The sequence below is a fragment of the Pteropus alecto genome, unplaced genomic scaffold (genome assembly GCF_000325575.1).
Source record: "Pteropus alecto unplaced genomic scaffold, ASM32557v1 scaffold95, whole genome shotgun sequence".
Classification (NCBI taxonomy): Eukaryota; Metazoa; Chordata; class Mammalia; order Chiroptera; family Pteropodidae; genus Pteropus; species Pteropus alecto.
This window is the reverse complement of record NW_006441071.1, coordinates 6,905,771-6,913,121: the sequence shown is the minus strand read 5'-3', so window position 1 is coordinate 6,913,121 and position 7,351 is coordinate 6,905,771.

The window sequence follows — 7,351 nt, the reverse complement described above, 5'->3', positions numbered from 1 at the left end:
AACATTAAAATTTGCACAGATCACCAGAAAGATCACTCTGGATCATGATGATGCAAGAACAAGGGCTTTCATTAACAGTGTCTGAGCACAGACAAAAACAATGTTATTGTGCAAACCAGAAAAATTACCAAACATTCCCTCTCCTGGCTAATGAGAGTGAACGCTGCTTCTTTGTCAATTAAAGCTTTGGCTTCACTCTATTCTCTTCACTTCCTAAATAATATTCATAAGATACTCAGTTATAAAATTACTCCAATTTGCCAATATCATTGAATCCAAATCAAAGTTCACTTCTTTGGAACTTGACCAAATTCATACAACACAAGTCCAAATTCTATAATAAATCATTTCTAACACCGCCTTAGTGAAATTCTCCAAGATTCCTCATGGCGTATTGCTTCATTTGTTTCAATAAGTTAATAAAACCAATTGTATTTGATCATAGATTTGTTCCTGATGGCATTTAACTGAGAGTCACCCACATATTTCCATCCTTCTATTTTTATGTGTCTTTATATTGAATGTCTTTCTATTATAAACAATATATCATTGGATCTTGCTCTTAGTACATTCTGATAATTTTCACCTTTTAATTGGAGAATCATTTAGTTTACATTTAACATAAACACTGATGTGGACTAGTTTAAATATACCATTTGTCCCACTTCTTTGTTGTCCCTTTCCCTCATTTCTACCTTCTTTTGCATTAATCAAATATACTTAAATTTAGTACTCCTTCTTATTGCCTTGGTTTATTTATTATCTATACTTACTTATTTTATCTATTTTTCTGTGCTGGCTCTAGAGTTTTCAATATGTATCTATAATTTATCATTCTCACCCTACAAACACCTTTATACAATTATACATATAATTTTCTTACAGAAATGTCTTTACCCTCTTTCTATTCTTTGTGCCATTGTTATGTATTTCTACATGTTATAAACCTCATATTTTTGAATTATACAATCCTTTTTAGTTAAGAAACCTCTAAAAAACATATTTGCACACGTTTACCATTTCTGGTATTTTTTATTTCTTTGTGTAGATATGAGTTTTCTTCTGTTATCATTTGTCTTTAGTCTGAAGAACTTTAACATTTCTTATAGTCTAGATCTGCCGGCAAGAAATTATTTCAGCTTTCATTTGTCTGAAAAGTCTTCATTTTGTCTTCATTTATAAAGGAATTTTTGCTGGATATAGAAGTTTGATTGACATCTCTCCTCTCCAGAAGTTTATTGATTCATTTCTTTGTCTCCTGGTTTACATTATTTCTGAGAAATGATCATAATTTCTTACTGTTGTTCTCTATGTATACTGTGGTTTCTTCCTCACATGGTTACTTTTCAAATTTTCTCATTAGTTTTCAATAATATGATTATGATAAGCCTTGGTGTTCTGTGTGTGTGTGTGTGTGTGTGTGTGTGTGCGTGCATGCACACACACGTGTGTGTATCCTATTTGGTTAGTTTCAGTGAACCCCTTAGACAGGTAGATGTGTTTTTCATGAAATCTGAAAATTTATCACCATTACTTTTCAAACATTTTCTCCAACTCTCTTCTGAACTTCCAATAGCAATTATGTTACATTGTTTGTGCCTCAGGTCACTAAATTCTTTTCATTTTATTTTCAATTTACATTTTCTCTGTGATACACTTTGAATAGTTTCTGTTGCCCTGTCATTGAGTTTCATGATCCTCTATAATGTTTACTTTGCTATTGAGCCATTCAATGACTTTTCGTTTCTGATATTGATTTCTTATTACAATTTTTACTTGGTTCTTTTACACAGTTTTATGTCCTTACTGATATTAATTTTATAATTATTTTATTATGTTCATAGTTTGTTTTTTAATGTACTTGATTCTAATAGTTGTGTTAAAGTTCTGCTGATTCCATTACCTTTGTCATTTCTCAATCTGTTCCTGTTGACTCATTTTGTATCTAGTTATTGGTGATATATTCTGGCTTCTTCACATATTTAGTAATTTTTTATTGTATTCTTGTCATTATAGATGCCAAGTTCTTGAATGTCTGAATTTTTTCCAATTTTTAAAATAGATTTAAAAATGCAAAAATTTCCTTGCAATTAAGCTTGATCTTTTGATGCTGTTTTAAGCTTTGTTAGCATTTATTAGAGTAAGTTTTACTCTAGAGTTATATTAGTCATCTTCCCATGGTATCACCTTTCTCTGATTACATCTGAGAAGTCAGTGAGGTTTTTTCACTCTGGAATGTCAGAACTCAAACTTTTTTTTATCTTGTATGATCTTTTGTACTTTGCCTGCTTATAAATTCCTGGTAATCATTCTCTTCTGGTAGATTTTCCTAGTCCGTTTTTGTAGAGTTTTTCTCTGTCCATATTCAGCTTAGTATTCAATCAAGAAGTTAAGAATATTCACAGCTCTCTTCTTACTGGTATTTTCCCCTTCTAATTCCAGATACCACAGTGGGCCTAGTCTTGGGTCTGTCTCTCAGCAATTTAAGATACATTTTTGAGCTCCTTTTTTCAGAGGTCCAGAAACATTCTATAGTTAGAAAGCTGATACAATTGTGGAGTTCATCACATCTGTTTCTCTTCATAGTCATGTTTATGTACTATGTTTTGTATCTGAAAACAGAAACTTCATATATCTTGTCCAATTTTGAAGTTTTTTTTTTAATATTGGGGGGCCTCAGTTATCAATCCTGGCCTCAAGCTAAATTACAAATTATATGTTTTTAAGACGAGCTATTAGCAGGAGCTTTCCTCATGTCTTGTTTTCACTAAATTCAACCTGTGAAAGTTCCCTATGTTCACTAAGTATTTTTTAACATAAATCATCAAATATTTATGTTAAAATGCATAAACACACAGAAGATAAAAAGTTAAATTCAAGACTATGCAACATATTTAAACTTGGAAAGTACTGATGCAATATTCGCACGTGAATTAGTTTATTTTAACATCTATCTTGAAGAACGACTAAGCTTTTACCATGTGAGAGAGGAATGATTTGTAGGGTATTCTATGTAAATATTGTAGAGCAAATACAGGTTTCGAAGTCTGTCCATGCATAAAGTCTTGAAGAACTATCTATAAATTTTACGTGATTAGATCTTGGGAATCATGGGTTGTGCAATACAAAGTGGTTGTTATAGAATATGTGAAGTCTTCATTATAGGAGCTAAAGCAAGGAAACCATTGTTTGGGCTAAATATAAGTCTTTAAAATTATTTTTATTGCTGTGAGTAAAATTTCTGTGACTTCAAATTTTCTTTTGACTAGTGTCATAGATTTGTAACAGAGTCTGGGTAAAAAATCTGTAGTTCTGAAGGGAATACCTACAAACATCCATTTATGAGTCTGAACAACATTCTTGGTATTATTATTTCAATACTCATACATCGTAATATTCAAAGTGCAAGCATAGTCCCTAGAAAGAGGGCAAGACCCTCCCTGTGAGTATAAACAAAAAATATTTAAAGACTTACTTATGTTTGTTTTATCCCTTGCCTCCTTTGCCTCAAGACTATTTTCCATAGGGGGGAAAATGATTTAGAGTAGACTGATCTTTTGGAAATATGACACTGGTATTCACCCAACTTTTATAATTTTTGTTACTTCAGATAAATTCCACTTTTCTCTTTTACTAAGAAGAATCTTTCTGTCAAGATGAGTTGAACTGAAGCCAAGGCCAAGGCTTTGTATGCTTTATATTAAACTGCTAGTTCCCCCTTGCCCCTAGATGACCAACTTTACATTTAATTTTAGTATTCTAAATTTACAATTAATTTTAATATTCTTAAGTTTCAAATTCCTTTATCTTCCTAGTAGCATGACTTATATCTAACTTGGGCTGTAATATTATTTTCAAAGCACTTTGAAATGCATGAAACTCTAATGCAAATATAATGCAAATAAGGCATTAATTCAGAAAATTTAAATTAAAATGAATTCTAAGTAGACAAAAATTAAATTAAAACTTTTCTTGACAAGATAAATGTTATAAGAAAGAAAGTGATATTATACAATGCTGAAAATAAAAAGGGGCCTACAAATCATGACAGTATTTATGTGAATGGGTTATAACTACATTGATGGGATATCACTAGTACCCAGAGCAGGCTTTTAGCTCCTGAATAGGGTTGAAGACTTTCTTTGAATGATGTGATAAATTTTATTCTTGTAAAACTGGACTATAGAAATAACACATTATTTTGTATCATCTGTGAAACTTGAAGAAATGTCACAGCAAGGACTTTGAATACAGCCTTTGGTAAAAGATAAAACATTACTAAGTGCCCTCATTAAAATATCACAATCCAAGCTTTCTTTTCAAACTAGATTTAAAAAAATTTAAAAACTGTTAATGAATTTTAGAGGGTTAGGTAATTATAAAACTGCACAAAAAACTTTTGAAAACATAGGTATTAAGAATAATAAAGGTTTTCACAGAAATTTCAAAAGAAGAAAAAGCTTAAAAAACAATTCATTAAGAAGCACAAAAGATACCATTGACTATGATCTCTATTACACCAGTGCCCCGAAACAATTTTCAAAAGGCGTTTTTCAGTTGTATGTTAGCAAGTACAGGATAACCTTAAGTATGAGAACTGAAAAACATAAAACAAATGTCTACTTTTCAATAGCAACAGAAGTTGTCCAGTTTACTGCTGAATCTAAAGGGAATTAATTAGTAAACTTCCTCTATTTCCAATTTGAAGTCACTGGAAAAGGAGACAGGAGTAAAGACATAGAATAAAGAAAGTGTTGGAGGCATAACATGAAAGAAATAAAGAATAATCTTCACTGGAACGAACCTATTTTGTATTTTCAAAGGGATGCTAGCAAGTTAAAAACGGTCATTAATTTTGGATGTTCTTTAGTGTGGATCAAAGTGTGAAAAAGAAATATTCACCTTTGAAATCAGATTTTCTGCTTGAATTCACAAACCCATAGTGTTGTTCACTTTAAATTTGCCTTAATGAATTTACCATTTATATGTTAAGTAATACTAATTGCTGTAAGCATACAACAAATCAATGTAAGTTCCTTATCTCCAGGAACTCACAGGGCGAGAATAAAAGATTCACAAGACCACTACAAATAGTTTTTAAGTTGTACACTGTACATTGATGTTACATCTATGTACTGTTCTTGTAGACATCTTAAACTTATAAATTTATTAAAACATTTTTTTGGCAAATGACAACAAATTATCTTATTCTCATGAGTCTAGTGGTATTTATTTTTTTTCATTTTTCATATAGGTATTTGATAGGCAGCAATCAGCAGGGCTGTGGTACCACCCATAGAAGACTTTTCTCATACATTCAAAAAGGATTTACTTTGATAAATTAAGTGTAACCCAAGTACCAGCCTCATTAATGCTCACAAACTTGATTTGGACACACAATATCAATTATTCCTTGGAGAGTCAACTAAGAAATTTCTAACGCTGATAACTAATATCAGTGTAAAAATGCACAGATTTATGTGGGCAACAGAACTACCATGTGAATCAAAATATGTTCATTTATAGAATCAGCACATTCTCTTCCTGCATGCACACTGACATGAAAAGCGAAGTACATAATTATCAGATGATTTGATGAGATCAGAATAAGAGGTAAGATAAATACATATTTACTAGCAAAATGCCTAAGATACCTAGTGTGTGTGTGTGTGTGTGTGTGTGTGTGTGTGTATAAAATGAATATATATTCATAATTGGGTTACTCTTGGTATTGAATTCATATTATTCAAATGTCATTGCTAAATACCTAAACCCATCTTAAAGGAGGAGTAATACCTGAAGTCTGCAGGACATAGCCTTCTTGTTACATATTATGTATATCTGGAGGGCCATTAAGACTGTTAGCCTCTCTTCTCTTTTTCTTTGTCTTCATTTAACTCTTCTGATCGATGCATATTTCATTTATATGTGTTCACACCTTTCCATTGTTCTCTGGTACAACTGGTGATTTTCTCCCCTGTAAGATGCATGACTACCATTTAAGTCATTACATGTTGACTTTTAATTTGTGTCAGAGAACAGTTGTTGAGTTGGGGATGAGACAGAGCGGCAGAATCATCACAATGTATATTTCTGGAGGATCAGTCTTAATAATGGTTAATAAAGTAATATATAATTATGACTACTACTACTAGTCTTAATAATGGTTAATAAAGTAAAATATTATTATAAATATTATTATGACTACTACTAGAACCCTTCTCTCTTAATGTAGAAATTACATGACTTTGCATTTTGATAATGGTTTTGTTCTTATTGTTTGTTTATTTGTAATTTTTTTTCCTAATTGCTTAGGATTCCACTCATTTTTTTTCCATTCATGTTACAGGCATAAGTACATTTTGGCATATAATATTTAATTAATGTGGGGCCTTTAAAGATTAATATTCCAGTATTTTCAGTTATAAGTCATGGAACCTTAGAGGAAGGACATCTTCCAACAAGACAGCATTACAACCTTCCTTCGTGCACTTTTCGTTGTATAGATTGGTGGGCCAGGCAGACTATTAGGAAGATAATGTGACATTTTTGGCTTACAAAAATCTTTATAATAACTGTTTGACTCTTTGTCTTCTGTGTTGCATCAATAAATATTATTTGATTCCCAAATGTGGTGAAACCATGCATTCCATGAAATCTCATTATTTTCTAGCTAATAGTCATTTAAAAACATTCAAAATCATACATTCTTCAGATGATAATTAGATTAATAGGAAACTTGGCACATTTAAATCTTTCCTTCTAATATGTTACTTCAATTTCTATTTGATTATTAAGCCCCAGCAAGATTATTCATATTAATTATCAAAGTGACAAATATACCCAACAGCCACATAATGGAGTGAAATGCAAAATGTGTATGCTATATTAAATCAAATCATAAAACTTCACAGAAATTTGTACATATACTTGTTTGCTTTGACTAACACTTCCAAGAACCTAAAGGGTATGCGTTTATCTTATAGTCTAATGGGTGTTCCCTATTAAAAAAAAAAAAAGCAAGAAGCAAGTTTAGATTACCTCTAAGATCATGTCTAACTTCGAACTTTATATTATTTTTTATTTATTTTTATTTTTAAAATGTTAAAAATCATTACTTTGAAAAGGAAATAAATAAAAGGGGAACGAGCTGGTGGAGGGAATATGGGAAGAGAGTAAAGGGTCATCTATTCTACTACATCTAGTAACTCAATGACACCTATTGATTATGATGCGAGTCTATAGAAGGAAAATTAGGCATTACAGGGGAGCAAAGGGAAAAAAAAGGTACTCATAGTCCCATCACGTAAAAACAATTCCTTTTAAGATTTTAGAACCAGTTTCCAAGTGT